This window comes from Halichoerus grypus, chromosome 3 (genome assembly GCF_964656455.1).
Source record: "Halichoerus grypus chromosome 3, mHalGry1.hap1.1, whole genome shotgun sequence".
NCBI classification, from domain to species: domain Eukaryota; kingdom Metazoa; phylum Chordata; class Mammalia; order Carnivora; family Phocidae; genus Halichoerus; species Halichoerus grypus.
Window position 1 is genome coordinate 90007328 of NC_135714.1, and position 25124 is coordinate 90032451.

Below are 25124 nucleotides of genomic sequence, written 5' to 3' on the forward strand. Positions count from 1 at the left end.
TTTGAGCCATTTCGTACTGCCTTGGTTAATTAAATAAACATTTGATTAATAAATGTCTGCCTTGGAACAAAATACATCACGAAACTAAAAACAGCATCCACATGGACAGCACAAAGTTATTCCTATAAATCTTTCATATGGTAGTCCATGGCTGGGTATTTGGGACTAAAGGGAGCCATGGCAACACTGGTAAAAGATGCCTTTTCCTCACTCACTTCACTGATCTGTAACAACCTGTGCAAACTGGCCAATCCTTATCAGGACCTGTTTTTTGGAAGATTTGGAGAGGAGGGTGGTCCAAGAGGAGAAGGCAGGGTCCCCTTACTCTCCTTGTGGTAAGGCCAAAGCTTAAGTCAGAAGGGGGTAAGAGAAAGGCTCAAACATCTTATTCACCCCTCGTGTCAAATAACCACCACCTTCTCTTCTTCCCTCTTCAAGTTATTGCTAACTGAAGCCTAATAGGAAAATAATTTGGCATATGCAATGTGAAGTGCAAGTACCTGGTTTGAGCAGATCAGATACCAAAAGTTCATTCCATAGTATTTGGGGAGGAAGGTCAGGGGGAATGAATGAGTAATCTGTCAGGTATTTCTTAAAGATATTTTACCTTTCTTTAAGAAGAAAACCAACAGTAATTCAATAAGCATTTCCTGAGTGCCAAATACCTCAAGGAATTACCCATCTGCTATGGAGGATATAAAAACATCCTTGTGGAGTTGTACATGTTGAATTAGCCTAACTGACACTTTGTTTCATTCTGTTGTTAAGTAAAAATTTAAAAAAAAAGGAAGTAGGAAACATATACACTCATGAAGGTACGAAGCGGACTAACAACGCTTCATATTTTGACATCTAATCACAAATCCTTTTCTAGGAACAGGAAGGATTAAACAAAATTATCTGATATAGAAAGGTAAACCGAAGTCCATGGATATAGTTCACTAAAACTAAGTTTGCCAAGTCAGTTGATTATGCTTCAATGCACAGTTTAAGAAAATCTTTACATTATTTTCTTGCACTTATTTACAATTTGGTAAATTTATTAATACATATATTAAAAATACACAAATATGATACATATATTACAAAAATCTAATCATAATATACATTCCTATTTTACTTTATATTAGATAAGGGTGCATCTTTCCATGTCAGTACATATTCATCCATGGAAATACATGTAAGGTTGTATAATGGACCATTGTATGGATGGTCCATAATTTAACCCCATTTTCAACCTTAAATCAAAACATGAGGTAACTTATTTTGTGCCACCTATGGAATCGCCCTACACATTCCTCTCACTGTAGTCTGTTTACTGAGACGGAAACATAGCTCTGATGAAGAAAAACTCCACATTCATTCACATTTTTCTGTTTCCCAGAGGCGCTATCAAGAACTACCAAGAGCCGTGACAAAATTTAACAAATATTCTCAAATTAGTGACCAAGAAGTTGGATAATACGTGAAGTTGAACAAATAGTTACGACTCACAAAATCTTAACCTCTGCTAATACTAAACTCACTTGGCACATCTATTCATCACTTTCAGACTTACTTTGTGACACCGTTTTTTCTCCTTCACCTGTAAAACTGAGACAATAATGTACCCACCAGAATGATAGTGGTACTGGAATATTGGACACTTTATTAAAAAATATTTTCCTTGGGGCGCCTGGGTGGCTCAGTTGGCTAAGCATCTGCCTTCGGCTCAGGTCATGATCCCAGGGTCCTGGGGTCGAGCCCCACATTGGGCTCCCTGCTCAGTGGGGAATCTGCTTCAAACCTCTGCCTGCCGCTACCCCTGCTTGTGCTCTCTCTCTCTCTGTCAGATAAATAAAATCTTTTTAAAAAAATCTTTTCCTTTATTCAGTCAACAAAGTTTTATCGAGTGCCTACCATATGCCAAGATACCAGGGCATAGCCTGGGAACAATACAGATGAAACCTTTTACTGTCAAGGGATTTCTAATACAGGGGACCACCAGTCAATAATATATGTGAAGAGAGTAACAATGATTTGATGGCTAAAGTTATTTTGCTTAATTGTATGAAGAAAAATAAATGTTTTCTCATTTAAATTGGTGAGATTTCATTTTTACTATGAAAATAATACATGCATATGGTAAAAAAAAAAAAAATGGTCAAGTAATACAGCAAGAGTACAAAATGAAAGTCAGGTCTCCTTCCCATTTCCACAGACGCCCAATTCCATTCCTCAGATTTTTATGCATATTGGTTTATAATATGTGCATATACACTTTTTAAAAAGTCATATTTTATTTTTTTAAAGTTTATTTATTTAAGCAATCTCTACATCCAACGTGGGGCTCAAATTCCTGACCCGAGAGCCACGCACTCCACCGACTGAGCCAGCCAGGCACCCCTAGGAGTCCTATTTTTATATTTTTTTATTTTTTAAAGATTTTATTTATTTGAGAGAGAGAGAGACAAGCACGGGGAGTGGCAGGCAGAGGGAGAAGCAGGCTCCCCGCCTAGCAAGGAGCCCGACATGGGACTTGATCCCAGGACCTGGGATCATGACCTGAGCCAAAGGCAGACGCTTAACCGACTGAGCCAGCCAGGCGCCCCTAGGAGTCCTGTTTTTAAATAATATTGTACATCTTGATGTTTTTCACTTACAATAATGTATCTTTGAGATCTTTTCACATCAGCACAAGAATCTACCTCTTTAACAACTAATAGACCTCTTTAACAACTAATAGAGAATGCAAAATTAGCTTCCAAAAGGGCTCCCAAAAGTACAGGAATTTATACTTCCCCCAACATTGTCCCACACTCTCTAGCATTGAGATTGCTCAAAAAATTCAATCTCTCATCATTGAAAAGGTGAAAGTGGTACCCCACTGCTGTTTTCTTTTATTTCGTAGTTGTGAATTCATTTAAGCATTTTTTCAGTTTTCCTGAAAGACATGGCTAAGAAACATTTCCTCTGTTATGAACTTCCAATGTATGCCCTCTATATACCATATTATCGAGTTATTTACCTTTTTCCTACTAATTTGTATGACCTCTTTTAACAATGGAAAAATTGGCACCTAAAGGAAAACACTTAAATAAAATTTAACGTCTTTTTTTTTTAACAACACATGACACACACACATATAACAATTGAATTGCCTTCTTCTTTAACAATATATCTTGGGGATCTTTCTATGATAGCACTTAGGGCTTGACCTTATTCTTTTTACAGTTTCATAGTATCCCATGGCTTCAATATGCCATACTTTTATTAAACCATTTCTGTATTAGAAGGTACCTAGACTTCCCTTAATTATTTGCTATTACAAACAGTGCTGCAAAGAGCATTCTTACACCTGCAACTTTTGGTACACATATGCAAGGGGAGATCTGTCCTGGGGAAAACCAATGTACATTGAAAAACTTTGACAGATAACCATATACTACATGGTTAACTTATTTGTTTGTAGTCTATCTCCTGCTACTAAAATGTAAACTTCATGAAGGCAGGGATTGAAAAAGGGTTATCTTATTAAATAATTTGTACAGCTGTGCCATTTTGCAAGTTTGGATCCACACCAACTTCATGGGAGTAAGTTTCAGATATTTTTAATTTATTCAAATTATCCTCTCTAGGCTTGTTCTAACAGTAAAATACTGAGAACATGCATGTTGCCCATGTGTTGCTCCAACGTGTGCTGATTTTTGAAACACACTACTTTCTGCAGAAAGTTTAACTAGAGTGGGAAATGGCAAATTGCTTCATGTGAAACACTAAGCACAGTCATGTATCAAATATGAAGTTTAGGTTATAGGTATACAGAGAGGGAAGGAACGGAATATCTCAGACACCCACTCTTTAGAGGTTTTAACTATTGCTTTCTAGTCAGTAGCTTCTTGTGCCTTACTGGAAAACTGGTAAAATGGTACCTCTGACACAGTAGATCGGTATTAAGACAGAATTCAAGCCATTATCCAGCACTACCAGCAAAGTGTGTTGCTTTATGAAAGAATGCCATACCCCCCTACAATGGCCGTAGGAATGTATAATGTACAGCATGCAATTTAGTCCATATGTTTCCTACAGATATGCATACACAATATCTCCACTAATAAAGGGTTGGAAACAACACAAATGTCCACATAATGGAAGACTCTGCAGCTTCAACAACAATATACAATTCAAAAGCTCTTCTTACTGAAATGAAAAATATATGTATGTGTGTATAATATATGTCTAAGATGTGTTAAGTGAAGAAATAGGGACAAAGAACATTATCTATTGATACTACCATTTGTGTCTTTATAATTAGAGAAAAATAATAGTCGATCCTCATTTTTTGCAGATTCTCTATTTGCAAATTTTCCTACCCACTAAAATTTCTTTTTTTTAATATTTTATTTATTATTTATTTATTTGAGAGATAGAGAGCACGAGTGGGGGTGGGTGTGGTGGGGAGAGCAGAGGGAGAGGGACAAGCAGACTCCACGCTGAGCACCCTCACGGGGCTCAATTCCACAACCCTGAGATCATGACCAGAGCCGAAATAAAGAGTCATATGCTCAACCGACTGAGTCACCCAGGCGCTCCTAAAATTTATTTCTAACCCCAAAATCAATACTCACAGCACTTTCATGGTCATTTGTGGAAATGCACAGAGTGGCAAAAAAAAAGTGAATTACCTGACACACTCACGTGCCCAGTGAAGGTCAAACAAGGCAACGTTCTCTCTGCCTCTTGTTTCCACCCTCATACTGGAAAGACGGGTGCTTTCAAGGTCTCATTTACTGCCATGCCTTTTGCATTTGGGGGCTTTTTCTTAGTGATTTTGCTGTTCAAAATGACCTGCAGTGTTGAAATGCTGTCTCGTGTTCCTAAGCTAAAGGCTGTGATATGTCTTATGGAGAAACTTTATGTGCTAGATAAGCTTCATTCAGGCATGAGTTACAGTGCCATTAGCTGTGAGTTCAATGCTAATGAATGAACGATATATATTAAATAAGATGTCTTTAAACAGATAAAACCATTAAACAAGTTTAAGTATTAATCAGTTGTCAAAAATGCTGTGACCAGAAGCTCTCAGGAACCTAATCCTGTATGTGTAATGGTTCTGCATTTGCTAATTCGGTGTTTGTGGTGACTTTATAGAACACAACTATCACTAATAATGGGAAGTATTTGTAATTGCTCTGTACATGCATAGGATATCTCTGCAAGGGTACACTGGTTATCCACAGGGAGGGGCATTGTGGTTTACAAAGGGCTATGTTCCTTTACACTGAATATCCTTTTCAGTGTATGCCCTTATCTAATTTTTAATTTTATACCATGCCTATTTTTAATTATTTTTTAAGAAATAAAATTAAAATTAAAAATAAAGTAGAAGAATGCTAACAGTAGAATGTTAAACAAATGGTTTTCATGGGCTAGCCACAAAGTATAAAGATAATAGACAACTAATTACCAAATTATCTCTTGTTTTTAGTCAGACTCAGTAATGCCTTCATATGGTTATTTCAAGGAGCTGTAATGAACCGTTTTTCTTTTTTTTTTTTTTTTAAAGATTTTATTTATTTATTTGACAGAGAGATTGACAGTGAGAGAGGGAACACAAGCAGGGGGAGTGGGAGAGGGAGAAGCAGGCTTCCCGCTGAGCAGGGAGACCGATGTGGGGCTCGATCCCAGGACCCTGGGATCATGACCTGAGCCGAAGGCAGACGCTTAACCGACTGAGCCACCCAGGCACCCCTGAACCGTTTTTCTGAATATAGATGTTTTGGAGAATTTTTTCCCCCAGAATTTTTTTTTTTTTTTTTTACATCTTCCCTCTTATCTTCCTGTTGCAAATACAAAACAGGAGATCTTGAAATGTTTTTATCTGGACTGTGGACTAAAGGCAAACTGAGTTATATTCTGGTTAAAGAAACATCTAGTGGTAATCTCTCCACCTCATGGAACGTGTCACGACTTCTACTGTTAACACCTTAGTTCCTTTATCAGAGCAGCTCCTTGTTGGGGACTCGGGAGGTGCAGGCCCGGTCACTGGAAGCTTGCAACACTTCCGCTCTCAGCAGGAGTGAATTTGCCTTAAAATGAAAACTTCACAAGGATGAATGCTTAACTGCTAGACCTAACTGCAACGATATAGAAACACAAGCTTAGAATCTGGTTTTACAATTCCATATGAAGAACATATTTTAAAGTACCCCAAACGCAATGCATGGCATAGTAAGCTCTACTCTTTACTGAACTTCTACTACACACCAGGCACTTGATATACCTTTTCTAATTAGATCCTCACATCTCTGAAAAGCAGTTACCGTGATACTCATTCAGGTCAAGGAACATGAGTCTTCAAGGGGTGAATAACTTACTAAAGGTCACCCAGGTAGTAAGTGGCAGAGCTAGGATTTAAATGAAATGTTGTGTCCAAGGCTGTGCAGAGAAAAACTGGCTTCCCGTGAACAAATATGAACCAAATCATATAGATAAAAATAACACAGAACCACACTGAGAATATAATGAAATCCAAACTACCAAATAGGACTCAAATGTGCAATCAATACCTGAGCGGTGTTCACAAACAAAACAGAAAGCAGAAGCCTATTCTGGTGCCAAGCCATAGTTCATCTGACGAAGGCTTTGTATTTATTATGTCCTGCCTGGGACCCTCTTCTTCCAGATGCTTCCAGGGCTGGCATGGTCTTCTCATTTGGTAACATCTCAGGTGATAGCTTTAGAGAAGGCTTCCTTACCCGCCTCCCCCCCCGCCCCGGGTTTACCTAAAACATGGGACTCCGTGTGGCCCCTTGTCACCTCCTATCACATTGTTATTTTATTTTCACTGTAACACATATCAACATCTAACATTTTTTTTTTTTTTTTAAAGATTTTATTTATTTGACAGAGAGATAGAGAGAGCACAAGCAGGGGGAGCAGCAGGCAGAGGGAGAGGGAGAAGCAGGCTCCCTGCTGAACAGAGAGCCCGATGCGGGGCTCGATCCCAGGACCCTGGGATCACGACCTGAGCCGAAGGCAGACGCTTAACGACTGAGCCACCCAGGCGCCCCAACATCTAACATTTTTTAAAAAAGATTTTATTTATTCATTTGACAGAGAGAGAGAGAATGCGCACAAGCAGGGGGAACAGCAGAGGGAGAGGAAGAAGCAGGTTCCCCGCTGAGCAGGGAGCCCGATGCGGGGCTCCTTCCCAGGACCCTGGGATCATGACCTGAGCCGAAGGCAGATGCTTAACCAACTGAGCCACCCAGGCGCCTCTATTTTCACTGTAGCACATATCAACATCTAACATTATTTTATGTATTTCTTTACATGTTTAATGCCTCTTTGTCCCAGGGGGCATGTATGGTCCATGAGAGCAAGAGTCTTGCCCTGAAACAGTGTCTGGTGAGTAAATGAAATTCTGCAAATAGTTACTGACCTTACTGTATATCGTAGCAGGTTTGATTACAAGTCAAGTCTTACCATCAAGGAGTATAAAATATGATAAGGGTGATAACACAAATCATGACTAAACAAGATTTAGGGGTTGCAAATACCAAAACCATTTAGAAAACTTTTAAAAGTTGATGGCGTCAAGTTGGGCTTTCTGGGTAAGTTTTAAAAGTAAGGAAAGGAGGGACGCTTGGGTGGCTCAGTGGGTTAAGCGTCTGCCTTTGGCTCAGGTCATGATCCCAGGGTCCTGGGCTCAAACCCCACATCGGGGGCCCCTGCTCAGTGGGGAGCCTGCTTCTCCTTCTGCCACTACCCCCCACTTGTGCGCTCTCTCTCTCTCTCTCTGTCAAATAAGTAAATAAAATCTTAAAAAAAAAAAAAAAAAAAAGGTAAGTAAAGGGGACAGATATTCCAGGTAAGAGAAACAAAGGAAAAGGATGGGGTGGAAACACATGAGGGATAGGAAGTGGTTCAAATCTGCCAGGGTTTTAAGCTATTCATAGGAAAAGGGGAAAAGTAATCATAAGACCAGAATGGTGAGTTGAAGTCATATTGCAAAGAATCTTATGTATCAGAGTGGGAAATTTGAGTCAATGGGATAGGTAGTTTGGGAGCAAAGAAAAGTTTTTAGGCAGAGTTATAACAGGATGTTTCTGAATGCTTAGTGGAAGTTAAAAAATACTGTTCGATTAGGAACACTTATGTTGAAAGCAAGGCAAAGCAAAAACGGATGCCCATAGTCATGCAGCGAAAGCTACCCTTTTATGAAGGGCTGATAACGTACTGGACATTTTGTAAGCCATTTACACACTTTTTCTAGTTCAGTTCTTACCACAGCGCAATTTGTTTTGTTTTAAAGATTTTATTTCTTTATTTGTCAGAGAGAGAGAGAGAGCAGAAAACAAGCAGGGGGAGAGGCAGGCAGAGGGAAAAGCAGGCTCCCCGCTGAGCAAGGAGCAACTGGGACTCAATCCCAGGACCCTGGGATCATGACCTGAGCTGAAGGCAGACACTTAACCCACTGAGCCACCCAGGCATCCCAACCACAGCGCAATTTGATTATCCCAATTTCACACTGAGAAATAGAGACCTAGGGAGGTTAATGAGTATGCTCAAGTTCACCAAACCATTAAGTGGCAAGGGTGGAACTGGATCTTGGTACATCTGAATCTACAGGCACCAGGCTTTCCTACACTGCTTCTCTAACGACAAGTTTGGGGGAAGGGAAGTTGAGGCCATAGCTCAGAAAAGGAAAAAGGGAAACTGCATTCATTAGCATGAGTATTAAGACCCGGCACAAGGTACACACATTCGTATAAGGCAACTATCACAGTAGGTCTGCTCTAGAGATGCCAAGAAGATTTGCTGAAAGAAAGAAAACAAGATGGAAGGCCGGCTGGGAGGCTACTTGTTTTTGAGTAAAGGAAGGAGTTCTGAAAAGTAATGCAGCCTGTGGCCTTTCTGTGCATTCAATCTTTATAATGTCCATCCAAATTATGGCAAACGTAAAAGCTTGTGCAGCAGGTTTGATCTTCATTCTGCAAACAAAGAGAACTGGCTTCTAACTCACTGGACAAGAAATACGGACTATTTGCTTGGTGTCTGCAAACAATAAACTCAAAATGGCAACCGTCTCCAGTACTCTCTCAGGTGAAAGTATTTGTGAAATAAGGAGATTAAGACAATACCAGGGAATCTGTTTCCGTCAAACCATAGGATATTACCATTTCAGAGGTCAAAATACTTAAGCATTGTCCGTTCCATATGGTTCACCCTCAATATTATTTGGGTTTGTGAAAGAACAGGGAAGTTCCACCATTATGTTCATCCTTGATTTATGTGGTTCCTTCTTGCCTCCCAGAGCTACTCCAATTCCTCAGTCTGGCTTCTGAGCTGCCAATGGACCCTCACCTATCCAGCCTCCTTCCCCCCCAACAATTCCATGTAAACCTCAGTCAGGCTGGGCTGTGTCTCCTCTCAGCTGCTAAAGCTGCTCAAATCCTGTGCTTTATTAGCATCGCAACAAAGTGGGTATGAAAGATCACAGGTGCAGCAGGGCCGTGCGTTAACATGCGCTGTGGTGTGCAGGATAAGCATGGCTTCTGGTCTCTAGAGCCGGGCATGCTCGAGTTCTAATCCCAAATTAGTCACACACTCACTAAGGGGTAGAGGTGAATTAATCACCTCTTTGAGACTCAGTTTCTTCAAGTATAAAATAACAATTATAAGGATTCCTGTCAGGACTATCAAAGATTCATCAAATAAGGTACACGGAGGTTGCCAGGTAACACCTCCTTTGAAAAACCAAACGTTTACCCACACATGGGAGAGAATTCAAGAATTGCCGAGAACAATCCTGCATCCTCTGCCTAAACCCTTCGGCTTACCAGGGAGTGTGGGAAGAAAGGGTGGTTTTCTCAAGCAAGAAGAACATAACTGTTCTAATGGCTTCTCTATATTCCTCACAAACTATCAACTGGTGATCCTGTTTTCAATACACCCGGCCACCTCCCCTCTCTGTGACACAGAGTCTGGCACTACTGGGCCAGTTTATCAACAAAAGTCCAGCTCAGAGCTGGTCTTCAGGGAAGATAAAGACAGCATTATTGATCTCCTGGGTACTGTGACTTCCAGCCTTCTCTCAGGCACTGAGATCACTGGAAAGTGACTTTAGTCGTGTTAACCTGGCCCCTGGGTTATTCTGTTCTTTGATGTTACATCACTGACTTTACCCCGACGGTTGCTGTAAGTCTTTGGTCTAGGACCTTGTTTTGTCCTTTTACTGCCAGAAAAAGCAACTAGCTCTCTTGAGCAACATACCTGCCTTTCTTTTCAGATAACAGCTCTCTTGAGTTCTCGTGTGTCTACTTTTGCCCTGGCTGACTGAAAGCAGCTGAACGGCACTGTCTCCATCTCAGCACTCTGTACTCTGTCGGGGTTGGCATTTGGGACAACACATGGGATTCTCTTGCCACCACCTTAAAAGTAAACTCCCACTGCTCCTTCTTGTCAATCCAACTATAAGCGCTCAAGGCCCCTGCCTCTTCATGAAATCTTCCTAAACATCTCACTACATAGTGATCTTCTTTTCTGAGTTACTATAACTCACTCCGATTATCACACCACTTGAGTATTTGCTGGGCCATATGGCATCCTACCTGTATTTTGCATGTAGATTTGCCTTCCTGAATGGATCACAATTCAAATAGACTGAGAGATTTAGAAACGGGCTCTCTACCAAACACAGGACATTGTCTTCCTGTCGTCTTGCCAGTCTCCTGCCTGTCAGGCACACTATGATCTCTTAGTAATCACCAGCTGGCTTGACCCAAGAATAGACTGAATGGCCTAGATGCACACAGCTGCTGAAGACCAAGGCATGTGAAATTCTCTCCACTGGCAAAAATGTATTTCGTGGACTGAGACACACTTTTGGTTCCCAGGAGTAAAAACTTAATCCCATCTTCAAAAGGACCATGATTAGAATCTTGATACACACACAGTTAAAATTGTGTATATTTGTTTGTATATATGTATATATATAATATGTGTATGTTTTACAAATTGGACATGATGTTTTGTAGGCAGGCATTTTTTTTCCCCCTTAGCAATATATCATGTGCATTTTCTGTCAAGATACATTCTTCAGTAATATACTTTTAATGAGAACACAGGGTCTACTAAAGATTTTTGGAGGGTAAAGTTTTTTTGAGGGGGACGGAGGACCTTTCCATCAGAATATTCTTTTTTGTTTTTTTAAGATTTATTTATTTATTTGGGGGGGGCGGAGGGACAGGGAGAGAGAGAGAGTCTTAAGCAGACTTCATGCTGAGCATGGAGCCCAACGAGGCGCTCAATCTTATGACCCTGAGATCATGACCTGAGCCAGAACCAAGAGTTGGATGCTTAACTGACTGTGCCACCCAGCTGCCCCTCCATCAGAATATTCTTGACTACAACTGATCTCTGTCAAGAACATACAAGTAACTCACATACATCATCTTTTGAAAAATCTATGTGTAGAGTTCTTATTTTTTTAGAGGCATCAGAACAGAATGTCTATGTTGAAGTTTAAAGCTGTTCTTACTGTTTGTATATAAAAATTTTGAAGCCTTTAGGTGCTGACAAGTGTCAGGCCAATTAAAAAAGTCCTTTCTTGAATTTTGGCACAAAGTTCTAGATTTAATGCTTGATTCCAGTTGGAAGATCTAGTTAGGGAGTGTTTAATTAAGATTAATGTTTAATAGAAACCTGCCTTCGTATCACTTTATGAATAGAGCCCAGAATATAAGTAGACATAAAAGAGATTACTCAAGGAAAAAAAAAATTAAAAGTTTTCAAGAGTGAATCAGCATTTTCTGGCTGTATTTTTAGCTTGTTTTATGAGCATTACATTGCTATAAATCATTAGAATAAGAGTCTAATTCAAAAGATACAATCAGAACTTTTTCAAAAACCCTATTTCATGTGATATATTTCCATTGATCTGGGCTTCCTTAACAAAATGAAGCCCACTCTCCCACCCATCACTACCCTTTTAAAATATTATATTTGAAATGGTTTTTATGATCTTTCCTGTAAGTGCTGAGGTCATTAGCCAAAGTGGGAGAGGGAGTATATAAAGCATAGAGAGAGGACCCAGGCTGCCTGGGTTTAAAGTCCATCTCTACTGATTACCAGCTCTGTGCCCTTTTGCAAGTTACTTATCCTCTCTGTGCCTGAGGTTCCTCAGCTGCAAAACATGCCCAGTCACAAAGCATACTCTGTAAAATGGAGGGTTAGTGAGTCGATATTCATAAAGCCCTTTGTAGGCTCAGGGTAGGCTCTCAATAACTGTTAGGTAATATCCTTATTAAATGCCCAAAAGAAATCTTCAAATAAACAGTTTAATTTCCAGCAAACACTTCAATCACCTTCCACATCCATAAAGGCAATGGCAAAGGATTCACTGCATATGTGTGTGTAAGCATGCGTGCTTACAATTATCCACCCTTTTCTGAAATTCCCTCCTGATTCTCCCTTAGGAAACCACAACCATTTTTTGACCTAATTCTTATCTCCTTCAACAAAATTTTAGGGGTGCCTGGGTGGCTCAGTCAGTTAAGCATCTGCCTTGGGCTCAGGTCATGATCCCAGGGTCCTGGGATTGAGCCCCGGGGCAGGTTCCCTGCTCAGTGGGGAATCTGCTTCTCCCTCTGCTCCTCCTCACCACTCCCACCCCCGCCTTGTGCTCACTCTGTCTCTCAAGTAAATAAATAAAATCTCTAAAAAAAATAAAATAAAATTTTACATCTCCAGCTTTAAAGGCATGCTTTGTGATGGAAATCGGGAAAGACAAGTTCTCTGTATAAAGAGATACTTGCCTTCTCAGCATTCTGTGAAAAGTATTTTCACTGCTAAACATAGGCTGAGTGCTGCCATTGTAAGTTAGAGTCATCTAGGACAGGAGGAAGACTTGAACTTTGGATGCTACTTTCTGCAGCTGAATACAGATGATCCTCATTATTGCAAATTCGCCTACTCACTCAAGTTCATCACTCACCCCAAAATCTATACTCAAAAGTCTTTCATGGTCATTCATGGTCACACGCATGTGGCAGTGAATAATTTGACTTGCCGATGCCCACGTTCCCAGCTGAGGTCAAACGAGACAACACTCTGCCTTCTTGTTTCAGCTCTCATACAGTAAACAAGAGTCTATTGTTTGGTCTTAGTGCTACATTTTTTGATTTTTGTGCCTTTTGTTGGTGATTTCGCTGTTTAAAATAATGGCCTCCAGTACTGAAATGCTGTCCAGTGCTCCTAAGCGCAAGAAGGCTGTGCCTTACAGAGAAATGCGTGTGTTAGATGAGCTTCATGCAGGCATGAGTTATGGCTGTAAGTTTAATGTTAATGAATCAACAATACATATTAAAGTGTGTTTAAACAGAAGCACACATTAAACAAGGTTATATATTAATCAGCTGGCAAAACTGTCATGACCAAAGGCTTGCAGGAACCTAACCCTGTATTTCCCCTGCGAGCAATGGTTCAGAAGAGCACTTTGGAAACAACACAGTTTTCGTGTAACCTGGGAGAGAAGTTTGAAGAAACTACAGTTGATGGCAGAAAAACTCAGACTGTCTACAACTTCACAGACAGCACGTTGGTTCAACATCGGGAATGGGATGGGAAGGAAAGCACAATCACAAGAAAATTGGAAAATGGGAAATTAGTGGTGGAATGCGTCATGAATAATGTCACCTGTACCCAGGTCTATGAAAAAGTAGAGTAAAAATTCCATCATCATTTTGGACAGGAATTAGCTGTGAGGATGAACAAGCTCAGTTCAATGAGCAAATCTCCATACTGCTTTTTTTTTTTCATTGCTGTGTTCAATTATCTTTATCACAAACATTTTACATGCATCTATTTCAAAGTGTTGATTTAATTAGGATCATCCCTTTGGTTAGTAAATAAATTTGTTTGTGCTAAAAAAAAAAAAAGAATTTGCTAATTCAGTGTTTCCAGACACTTTATGAAACATAACTACTGCAAGTAATGAGAATCAACTGAACCTCTGACAAAGAACATGGATTAGAACAGACGGTACTAATCTATCCAGGCAACAGTTAGACCCTGGGAAGGAAGAGCTGTCTAGAATATAATCCATACTTGGTAATAGTTGCTTAGGTGAGTGATTATTTTCTTCTTAAGAAATGTGATCTGACTTTGCTTAGTTTAAAATAAATGCTTGCAAAAATAAACACTTGTATTATCCCAATGTACTTAAAATTCTTGCTGGTTTCTTTCTTTCTTTCTTTCTTTTTCTTTCTTTCTTTCTTTCTTTCTTTCTTTCTTTCTTTCTTTCTTTTCTTTTCTTTCTTTCTTTCTTTCTTTCTTTCTTTCTTTCTTTCTTTCTTTCTTTTTTTTCTTTCTTTCTTTCTTTCTTCTTTTTTTTAATACTGTGAACTCTGCAAAGAGCTTTTGAGTCTCATTACAGTGAAACAAAGGACATATGTCCCCTGGAGTATGGGGACTTTGCATCTGAGCCTTATGTTTGCTATATAGTAAACACAGGAAAATCGACAACACTCCCAGATCTCCCAAACCTGCTTTTGCTCAGGTTCTAAGTACAGAGAAACAGGGAAAGCAGAATCTGCCGTCATGCTGACTTTACACAACGCATATGTCCAGGCAATACCTTCTACTCGGCCCTGCGCTGAGTAAACCTATAGGTCTGTTTAAGAAGTACAAAAAGCACACCATGCATCACCATGATAGTATGCTATTTCATCCATTGACTTTATCTGCTTATCTGTGTATTCAAATAGCACCTCTGACCTGCTTCTCTGCCTAGACAACATAAATTGCTGGGTGTGACTTAGTCAAGCGTGAGAATGCACACAAACAGGGAAATGTAACTCAGGCTGTCAAGGCCCAGGAGCAGGCAGTAAGAGGAGGAGGCAGAATGGGATGCCAGTAGAACAGTATGCTCTCTCAGCGCCAGTCCCAGGATGGCAATATCTGCTCCAAGAGTTATGTTGATGTGTTAATGCCCCTAGCGATAGCCTCAACCACGGCCGCCGCCCCACCCCCGCCCCACCCAGTCATTTTCTCATCCTGGAACATCCACATCTGAAACATTTCAAAGACTCCTGACCATCATCTAAAACTTTATTAGACCTGATGAGAATGGATTCTTTACCTGATTTCTGGATCTGCAGGAAGCCATCCTAATGTAATTTACCCTGTTATTTTTTAAATAGTCCATGTCACTCAGCTTATGGTTGCATTCTGCCAAAACAACTTCCTGAACTATAAAGAGTCAAGTAAAATGACATAACCGTCAATGCAAAATAAAAAGATCTCATATATTGGGATGTAAAACCACTCAGCCATTTTATTTATTTTAAAGATTTTACTTATTTATTTGAGAGAGAGACAGAGCACAAGCAGGGGTAGGAGCAGAGGGAGAGGGAGAAGCAGACTTCCTGCTGAGCGGGGAGCTCTACACCGGGCGATCCCAGGACTCTGGGATCATGACCTGAGCCATAAGTCAGAGGTTTAACCAGCTGAGCCACCCAGGTGCGCCCCCCATTCAGCCATTTTATTTTATTTATTTATTTTTAAGATTTTTATTTATTTATTTGACAGAGAGAGAGAGCGTGCACAAGCAGGGGGAGCAGCAGGCAGAGGGAGAAGCAGGCTCCCGCTGAGCAAGGAGCCCAATGTGGGGCTTGATCCCAGGACCCCGGAATCATGACCTAAGCCAAAGGCAGACACATAACCACTGAGCCACCCAGGCGACCCCTATTCAGCCATTTTAAACACATATCTTCATAATGAAGAATGCTATTCCTCTTGAATATGAATCAAAAAAAATTAAGAGTTCAGATGGCATCTCTTTCTGCCTGTGGCCCTACTGAATAAGACTGGACTTACTGAGAATTTTCTGTTGACGTTCAGTTCCCTCCTGCTCTGAACTGAATATTCCTAGTGTCAACACATGTTCACCAGACTGGATCTGCTTTCCCTATATTAGACCTATCAGCAGTCACAGGTGTAAAATCTACAGGCATAGGATAGATTTAAAGCACAGGAAACTATCACATAATATACCACGATCTTTACCTATATTTTTACTCTCTCACCCTAGAGCTAGCATATCCATGCATTTAGGTCAGTCCCCAAAATTCAATGCAGTGAATAAACATCGTTATTTCTACTGAGTACTGTTAACTTCTAGGATACTTGTTGTCTATTAACCAGTCATTCCTTTCCCTTCTCTGTACTTCTAATGTGACCTTATGGACCATATAATCTAAGAATGTGTATATTCCACGTATATTGTAATTTCTGCTTATACTCTAAGTAAAATTTATAATTAACAAACTAAAAAGAAATAATCATTGTTGGGCTCATACATGATTGGGCCATAAAAGTATATTGTTCTTGCGTGGGGATGAAAATTCCTAACTCTCGGGGTTGTAGCAAGGGGACCATGAAATCATGTGAATGTACTGTGTAAAATGTTAAATACTGACACATTTTTTTTTTTAAAGATTTTATTTATTTATTCATGAGAGACAGACAGAGAGAGAGAGAGAGAGGCAGAGGGAGAAGCAGGCTCCCAAGGAGCAGGGAGCCTGATGGCGGGACCTGAGCCGAAGGCAGACGCTCAACCATCTGAGCCACCCAGGCGCCCAAATACTGACACATTTAACATTCATTGATAACAGCATAACTAAAACGTATTTACTGTTAGTGAATGCTTTATATACATTAACTCATTTAATCAATGCAACAACTCTATAGGATCAGTATCACACATTTAATTTTATTTATTTATTTTAAAGATTTTATTTATTTATTTGACAGAGAGAGACACAGCGAGAGAAAGAACACAAGCAGGGGGAGTGGGAGAGGGAGAAGCAGGCTTCCCGCGGAGCAGGGAGCCCGATGTGGGGCTCTGGGATCATGACCTGAGCAGAAGGCAGACACTTAACGACTGAGCCACCCAGGCGCCCCGTATTACACATTTTAAAAATAAGGATACTAAGGTTTAGAGAAGATATATAACTTCTCACCACTATAGAGCTACTAAGTGGCTGAATAAGGAAGGATTCAAACCCAGGTAGTGTGGCCCTAGAGTCAGACTGTATCATCTCTCTGTACGATGTTACTATTACTAGTACATTCTATTTGATCCAACAGAGACACTAACAACTGTCTCCAAAGCAGTGCCTTGCTTTGAATGGTTAGGTAAGATCTGCATTGAGTTTACATACTGAGTAACTAAAGATGACTGACGCGTGCTGATATCAATGATCCCAGTACTTCGTCAATGTTGGGTCAAGTTTCAGGACTCTGACATGTCAAGTAACATGGAGAACTATTCATTTGTTGGTACTTTGGGAATTATTCTTACACTTCCATTAGAAGACTAGTATTTCAATCTTTATCTTTAGAGATCAAGGAGTAATTCACATGATAATTTACGTTTAATATCACCATGAGTAAGTCAATGTGTCCACTTTTTTAAAAGATTTTATTTATTTATTTGTTTGTTTATTTACAGAGTGAGAGCTGGGGTGAGGGAGAGGGAGAGAGAGCATCTCAAGCAGACTCCTCACTGAGCATAAAGCCTGACACGGGCAGGGGTGGGGTGGGGGAGTGGGCCTCGATCTCACGACGCTGAGATCACAACCTGAGCGGAAATCAAGAGTCAGACACTCAACCTACTGAGCCACCCAGGCGTCCCAATGTGTCCACTTTTTAATAAGACCATTCTGTTTGTGAGAAGTCATGTAAAAAGTACCAAAATGAGTTTTATTAAAGCCTTAACTCTTTTCTGTCTTATTAGATTGAAGTTCTTGTACTAGCACAGTGGAGGATAGTGTAACAGCCAACCCAGCTTTCTCCTTTGCTAACAGAAAACTTAACCTGATATTGTTTGGAAGGCCATGTGCCCAGCCCTGAGACAAAGCAAGACTGGAATGAGCACTTTGAGGCATTAGTCTCTTTGTCAACAGTCTAAGGGTGGGCAAAACCATCACAGTCCTCTTTGCCAGTGAATGGCCAAGAGTGAGGCATGTGACCCAGGCCTGGCCAATGAGATGTCGTTATAGCAATAGAAGCAAATCCTTATATAAGCTTATTAAGAGCAAGTTGTCTCGGAGGCTTCTCCTTATCAAAGAAGAGAACTGAAAGAAGGCACTTTGCTGCTGCCCCTTCCCTTCTGCTTGGAAATCTGTAGTGAGGACAGATGCTTGGTGAAATGGCAGCCATCCTGTGACCACAAAGAAAACACTGCTGATACATTAAGGATGGCAAGACAAAAACTCAGATAGAACCTGGACCACTGATGCATTATTAAACCACTAAACAACTACAGAGGCTTCCAATCAGACTTACTCTTATATGAAATAGTTAAATGTTTTATGTTTTAAGCCACAGTTAACTATGCTGTTAGCGTTTGAAAGCATCTCAACACAATTCCTTGGTTGGCGGGTATATTCTGCATAGCAAACTGATGAGTATTGCCCAAAGAGGACATAATCTGTGGAAGGATATAATCTGAAATGTATTATGCTTTTATTCTACTGGTCAAACTTAAAAGCATCTTAATAGTATTATTTCGTGTATACTTTTCCTCTTTTAAAGCTACGAACTTTTGGGATGCCTGGATGGATCAGCCAGTTAAGTGTCTGCCTTTGGCTCAGGTCATGATCCCAGAGTCCCGAGATGGAGTCATGCATTCGGCTCCTTGCTTATCAAGGAGTCTGCTTCTCCCTCTGCTCCTCACCCTGCTTGTGCACTCTCTCTCTCTCTCCCCCACCCACAGATAAATAAAATCTTAAAAAAAAAATAAAACTACCTAGCTTCCTTTTTCCTTCTAAAAATGACAAAAAATAATACACTGATTAAAAAGAGTGACATGTGTCTCCTCAAGCTTTTCACATGTTAACTGGAACATCACAATAAAGAAACATAATTTTCCCAATTACAATTAGGTGAGGGAAGTATTTAACAACAGGGAATAATGTCCATTCTATATTAAGAAAAAAAGTCAGATTACAGAAAAATATGGTATGAACTCTATGATAATATTTTTGTTAAAAAGAAAAACAGAAATGGACAGATAGAAAGAGTTTAAAAAGGTTTGCACCAAAATGTTAGTGTTTATCTCAAGGTAACATTTATTTTCTTTTTTTGCTTATCTGTGGTTTCTTAAATTTTCTACAATGTTATTTAAAACTTACTTGCTCCAGGCCTATTCATTGAAAGAAGAAACTACAACTGAGTGAAGTTTATTGCTTTTAAAAATATTTCTGTGACAGTACGTCTTTGCATTATCAAAATAAATCCTAATACTCTCTACATAAGTAAAATCGTCAGGAAAAAAATAAAGGTCCTAAGTATATCTCCATAATTCTAGGCCTCTGTGTGCATACAATTAAATCGATAAAGTAAAACAATATATACATCAATTTCAGGAAGGACAGTAGAAACAGTAAACCTTTAAACTCAGCTGAACTCCTGAGAAAACAAGAGTGTTACTGTTCATCTTCACATGAAAAACAATTTAAGCTAACTTCTTTTTTTAAAAAAAAATTTATTTGTTTATTTGACAGAGAAAGAGAGAGAGCGTGCGCGCTCAAGCAGGGGGGAGGGGTAGAGGGAGAAGCAGAAGCAGGCTCCCAGCTGAGCAGGGAGCCCGATGTGGGACTCCATCCCAGGACCCTGGGATCATGACCTGAGCCGAAGGCAGACGCCTAACTGACTGAGCCACGCAGGAGCCCAATTTAAGCTAACTTCTAAAGACAATTGGCAAGCTATTGATGGTCTGGCCCCAGATCAATGAAAACATAATTTATAGGATACTCTGGGAAAGCTACTATATTCCAAATATCCTAGACTTTGCATATAAAAAAGACAGTTGGAGCTGTTATACTGCAGCTACCTAAGGAAAACAGCTTCAATCTATTACAGCCCATCTACATATGACAAGCTATAAACGGAAGAAAGAGCCTATGTATTCTTTCCACTAAGTGAAATTTAATCCTGGAAGGGGCATCCAGTTGCACCACGTTTTGTCATTTACTGTCCTCCACTGTGGGAAGGGAGGACAAGCACAATTTACCGGCTTCCCAGCCCCGACACCTCGTCCCTCCAACATCACTGAGAAAAGAAGGGACCTCAGGACACCAAATGCTTTGTGGGGAAGAAATATTCTCCACAGAAAGTAAGTCAGATGATGAACTCTTAGATCTCTGAGGCCAACCATGCGATTCTTTAGCCATGATAGAATTCTCAAAAACATGGTAATCTTTCTTTTTTTTTTCAGTTTGTTTCATGTAGTTTTCCACTGTGAATATTATTTCATCTAGGCAATGCCAGTTCTGAAAAACAGCTGTCTGGTTTGCCTGAATTACTCACATGAAATAACATCCACCATCTGAGCCCAGCCATCAGTTACAGTGCACTGACCACTTCTTACTTGTCACAGCAGAACTAAAGAAGAGATTAGCATCAACATTTGTTCGATTAAAAAAAAAAAAAGCCCAATAATTAGTAGAGGTTTATTTTTTAATTCACCACAATGTTCCTATTATACAGCATTAAAATTGAAGCTTATTTTCAAAATAAATGTAAATATTTATCAAGCATGTACAGTATGCAAAAATTTGTCTGAACGTTTAAGCTTATCAAAAGTTTATAATGTGAGGGCCACATGGGTGGCTCAGTCAGTTAAGCGTCTGCCTTGGGCTCAGGTCATGATCCCAGGGTCCTGGGATTGAGCCCTGCATCGGGCTCCCTGCTCAGTGGGGAGTCTGCCTCTCCCTCTACCCCTCCCCCTGCCTGTACTCTCTGGCTCTGTCAAATAAATAAATGAATAATCTTTAAAAAAAAAGTGTATAATGTGAAAAATTTTGTTTTAATGTTTTAAAAAGTCAAATACAATCATATAGCCCTTACTCTCTCCTGGCAGGAACTGCATCTACATATCCACAGAGATTGTGCTAGTCAGAACATTTTATGCTTAGTAAATTGTAATTTGGATATTAGGCTGATATAAGCACATTGCTCTAGAATATGAAACTATGCTTTATTTGGGGGTGGTTTTCAAAATTTTTAAAACATAAATTTCTATAGTAGGAGAAGGCTTCCTTAAAAAAAATTACCTGAAAGGAGATACATATACGTTTTCTTCTTAGGTGACAAAAAGAAAGTCACAAATGTTTAGTAGATTAAATTTTTAAATTTACTTCAAGAAAAAATATCTTTTGAGGAAATAACACTCTTAAAAATAATCAAGTCTAATAAACCTGAAGCATAGTAAATATCCAACATTTTCCTTAGTACTTAATATTCTTTTTTGCTCCTCTAGGACATTTCTACCTATCGTTTTTGTTTTTTTGGTTTTTTGCATCCAGAAAGAATACTTAAGTTGTCTATAGCTTAAGAGCAGAACTTTTTCTAAATTTACAGAAATGATAGGACCAAAAGATCATCAGATCATTTACAGAGATCTTTAAAAACTGTATCCCATTATGATTTGGAACCATTCTCCTCCAACCTCCCTTTCCTCTCTCCTGTGCCCTTCTGTTTGCTGGCTGAGACAATGGAGAGGAAAAGACTAATATGAAATGGCAGCTCTTCCTAAACACTGGTAACACAAAAACAAAACAAAATACTACTTTTCCTGTATTCAAATGGCAATCCCCCATCTTTTTCTAAGAGGAAGTCCAGAAGAAGCAAGAGTTCAAAGCCATGCCCAAGACGATAAGATCTCCTCTACAAAGCAGTCCCGTAAAAAAGCTCTAGCTCTGTCACACTCTTCTTAACCTCATCCCTGGGACTTCGCACCAGATAAAGATACACCAGGTTCTCTGGATCTACACAGCATGGCCTCCAGACTAACCCTTCACAGAGAAAAACAAAATCCTTCTAGCTCCTCCAGAGGAGATACGATCTTTCCAGGCATTCTGCAATTCTGGAAGTATTTGTTAATGATGAATTCCAGGTATGTGTACAGCATCTGTTCCAGATGCCACAAGGTCCCTGAGCCAATTATCCTATTCATTTTTTTCTCTCTAGGGACAGGTTTATGTTTAATCTTTTATCTCTATTAGATTAGATGACTCTTGTCCCTGGGGAAACTTTGCCCTATTAGATAACATTCCGGAAGCCCATGCATAAAAGTTGTAATGTTAAAGTCAAATTAATTGTCTTTTATCTCCGCTCCCCACTACCCCGCCCCGCTTAAAGATGTACAACCCCTTCCTACTAAAGAATAATTAAACTGTATAATTTACAATTGGAGAAAGTGGAGGAAATTTATTGTAACATCAATAGTATGGCTCATCTCTACCTTAATCTGAGAAAATTTATTGAAGGAAGATTGTGCAATTCAATGTCCACAAACTGTGTTTCTGTTTAACCATGTTGCCTTTTTAAATGTTTATTTAAAAATGCATTAGTTTAAAAAAAGTGTTTGTTACCTGATATCAAATACACCATTGTAAAATGCAACTTTTATTATAAAAACAGTAAATACGTTATAGTTAATGCAAAAAAAATTGAAAAGACCACATGCATAATCACACCACTCATACATACTCAGAATATAACATAAAAAAGATGATAGAAAACTAGAAGAGCAAAAGGAGACATAACTACCATTTTACCATCTTGATACAACTATCTTTTACCATTTGGGTATTATTTTCTTCCTGATCTTTGTTCCTGTGCATACAGTCCTACCCAACCCTCACTGTAGGTAAGTCTTTTGACTTCTTTCTGATTAGAGTAGATGGACTGAGTGTCTAGAAAAGAACTAATAATCCCCAACAATGAACACAGTTCCACTAAAAATTAGTCATGATAAATTAATACCTTTTCCTCTTAAAAATAAAATTAGAAAAAGAGATTACGTATGTTTATTATTGTTTCAGTAAGGCACTGGACAGTGTCCCATGATTCACTTAAGGACAATATAAAGTGTACTGGATGATAAATCAGATACATTTGAAAGTGAATGAATAGGCTTGAGTATCCATACAAATATGTATTTGTCCATTTAACACACATAGAGTGCAACTATGTGCCAAATTCTGTGATAGGCACTGATTTCAAAGCTAGAAGAAAAAATACTCATCTGTTTATGAGTCAACTAGTGCCTGCAAACCACAAAGGAAGACCCAGTGGATTTTGATGGGTGGGGAGGAAAAAGGATTTTTAATTTGCATTTGAATAGAGAGCCTGGGTCGAGGGCTACTTCAATAGATAACACTAGGAAGGTGCTTTGGAGCCAGATTTTTTTTATTGTTATGTTAATCCCCATACATTACACAATTAGTTTTAGATATAGTGTTCCATGATTCATTCTTTATGGAGCCAGATTTTAAATGGCCTTTCAAACCAACCAAAACAATTTGGACTTGTCATATAGACAGTGGGAAACCACTGAAGGTGGGATCTGTGACTTCGTGCTGAAAGACTAGGGAGACAATAGAGGGAGGAAAGTGAGTGAGGAGACAAAAAGCAAGGCGGGGCCTGAAGGAGAACAGTGGCAATGGCCATGAGCCAAAAGAAATGTACCGAGGGCCAGATCACGCAGCACTTATGAATTAGAGGTGAGGAGGAAGGGGAGGGAAACAAGGGTGTCGAAAAGAGTGATATCCTGTCCCGAAGCAGGCAACAAAGCAAGTAGGGCAAATGGGAAGAAGTTCAGTTTGTGAAATCAATGGTCTGAGAAGACAAACCCAAAAAATGTATGATGCAATCAGCATCATACAGAGCAGTACTTGCTAAGGCAAGTCTAACAATTACCTGAGAAGACTTTTCACAGCACCTGGGCACCTCCATACTCCTACTGACATACTCATTCTGAATCTCTGACAAGAAGCCTGCTCATGTGTATTCTGGAGAAACCACCTCCTCTAAATGAGTCTGGCCAAAATACCTGTTTAAGGTCCTGTTCAAGGACACAGCACGGTTCTCGAATTTTTTTAACCCCAAACTACCCTCATCAGTAGAAAAAGAACTCAATAATTACAAAGAACTAGAGAAGAACCAAGTACCAACAAAAATGATATCACCACAAACAGTATCAGCAATCGCAATATACAGGTTCAAAAAAAGGATTTCTGCAAATGCGACTGCATGAGCAGTAATTGAAAACTGCTACAACTCAAGATAACCCTGGTGGTTCTCTGATAAGAGTCCTTAAAATTTCCAGAATGTCATATGTACAATAGGAGCTTTGTAATGTTCCAAAGGACCACAAGGTTGACCTTCCAGTAGATTAAAATTATAATTCCCTCCTCCCCCACCATTATTCTCTAATACAGACTTGCTCATTTTAATATATATGTACCAAGCTTTAAAAAATTTATTAGCAGTTTCCTAGTCGGTCACATTGAATTGTCCAAACCAAAAGCATGGGGGTCCTAATTTTTTATTTTTCAGATGCGTCCATGTGGATTACCAGTGGGCTGCAAATAATATGAGAAATGGCTTAGAAAAGATAGCCTAAAGAGGGCGTAATAGCAATTTTCAAACGCATACACGATGGGCATGTGGAAGTGGGAATTAAACACAGGTAGAGTTGGCACTAGGACTAATGGAGGAATAACGGAGGGACACAACTTTCAGGTCAACATGTAGAACAGCCTTCAACAATCGGAGCCACCCCCAGTGGAAGGGGGCTTCTTAAGAAAGTCCTCAGGTTCTGACAGTAGATGACCAAGTTAAAAAAGAAATTGCTTTACCCTGTTAGGAAAGTAGTCCTAATGAACACAACACACATGGAAATTCTATCTATAATCTTCTCTGCAGTCAAGAAAACATAGTTTAAGATACATTGAGATGTTCTGAATTCTTAACAAACAGAAGCCATATAGGTTAGTGCCATTGATTCTTTTATTGTGGAATGTGACATGTTTTTTGGAGCCATCGATTGAATAAAAGTATTGATAAAAATGTTTACGGAATTTCAGATTCACTGGGCATTATTCAATAAAGCAGGTAAATCTGTCCGCACATCATTAAATATTTATTTTAACTAGCTAATCCTCTCTTATTTATTCTATCTCTGTTAAGAAATTAATTCAGCTTATAATGAAAAAATTTAAATGTGTCAGGCAGTACATAAATTTTGAACCTTCTTTTAGAAGGATATGAGCAAAAAGTTTGAAGCA

General features: G+C 39.4%; 1 protein-coding gene across 3 annotated transcripts in view; it reads right to left on the reverse strand.

Annotated features, from left to right (window-relative positions):
• ELOVL6 (ELOVL fatty acid elongase 6) overlaps window positions 1-25124 on the reverse strand; it is a 146822-nt gene that overhangs the window by 107060 nt on the left and 14638 nt on the right. The gene's annotated exons all lie outside the window — the stretch shown is intronic.